This window comes from Acanthisitta chloris, unplaced genomic scaffold (genome assembly GCF_000695815.1).
Source record: "Acanthisitta chloris isolate BGI_N310 unplaced genomic scaffold, ASM69581v1 scaffold2026, whole genome shotgun sequence".
NCBI classification, from domain to species: Eukaryota; Metazoa; Chordata; class Aves; order Passeriformes; family Acanthisittidae; genus Acanthisitta; species Acanthisitta chloris.
Genome location: NW_008677416.1, coordinates 41,266 through 42,174, shown reverse-complemented (window position 1 = coordinate 42,174; position 909 = coordinate 41,266).

Sequence of the window (909 nt, the reverse complement as noted above, 5' to 3'; positions counted from 1 at the left end):
TGGGACCAGCAACTTGGGTTTCTGTCACAGTACCAAAACAGCAGTGAGGTGACAACCTCTCGAAGGCTTGGGGGACCCTCCTCTTTCAGGGGGAACATGCAGCTTCGATGCTGTTTCTCTCCCCTCAATGAGCTGTTTTAATCATCCCTCCAAGCAGGAAAAGGGGATCTGAGCTCTGCAGCAGTTCCCAAGGAAAATGAAGCTGCCCTGGCCCTGAAGATTGGGATGCTGGGATGGATGAAGGGGGCTCTGTACCCTGGTATGAGGCTTTGCACCCCCAGACTGGACTCTACACCCCAAACAGGGGCTCTGCACCCCACTTGGGGTCTTTGTACCCTAAACCAGGGCTCTGCTCCCCAAACCAGGGCCTGCACCCCGACCTGGGGCTCTGCATTCTGATCTCGAGGTCTGTGAGAGTAAAACCCATCCACCTCTGTGCCACTGGCAGTGGGATAGCAGTGCCTGTCCACCCCCTTCCCAAATCCCTTCAGGCTTGAGCGGCATGTGGGGGGATGTCAGAGCAGCTCAGTGCAATGCTCACAGGGAAGAGCTTAGTTAACAAAAAAATGCCATAAATTCTTCCCCAAGCACCTCCATCGCAGTTTCCTCACTCAGGAGAGGCTGATGCTGTTTTCCTAACAGGAAAATACCTCTGAATTTCATCCTGACACTGAGCACTGCAGTCAGGTTGTCTGTTTCCAAGTGGTGCCTCAGAAATCTGCTTAACTTGCAGTTAGAGAAGGAGGTTTTAGGGGGAGAGAGAAGCTCTGAAAAAATGGAAAATGAGAAAATCTTTCTAATTTCCAAAAGAAATTGTGAAGAAATGGAGAGGGCTTAAAGGAGATGTTTGTCCTCCTACAGGGAAAGTCAGTCCTGAAAACTTCAATATTTTCATATAAAAAAAAATGG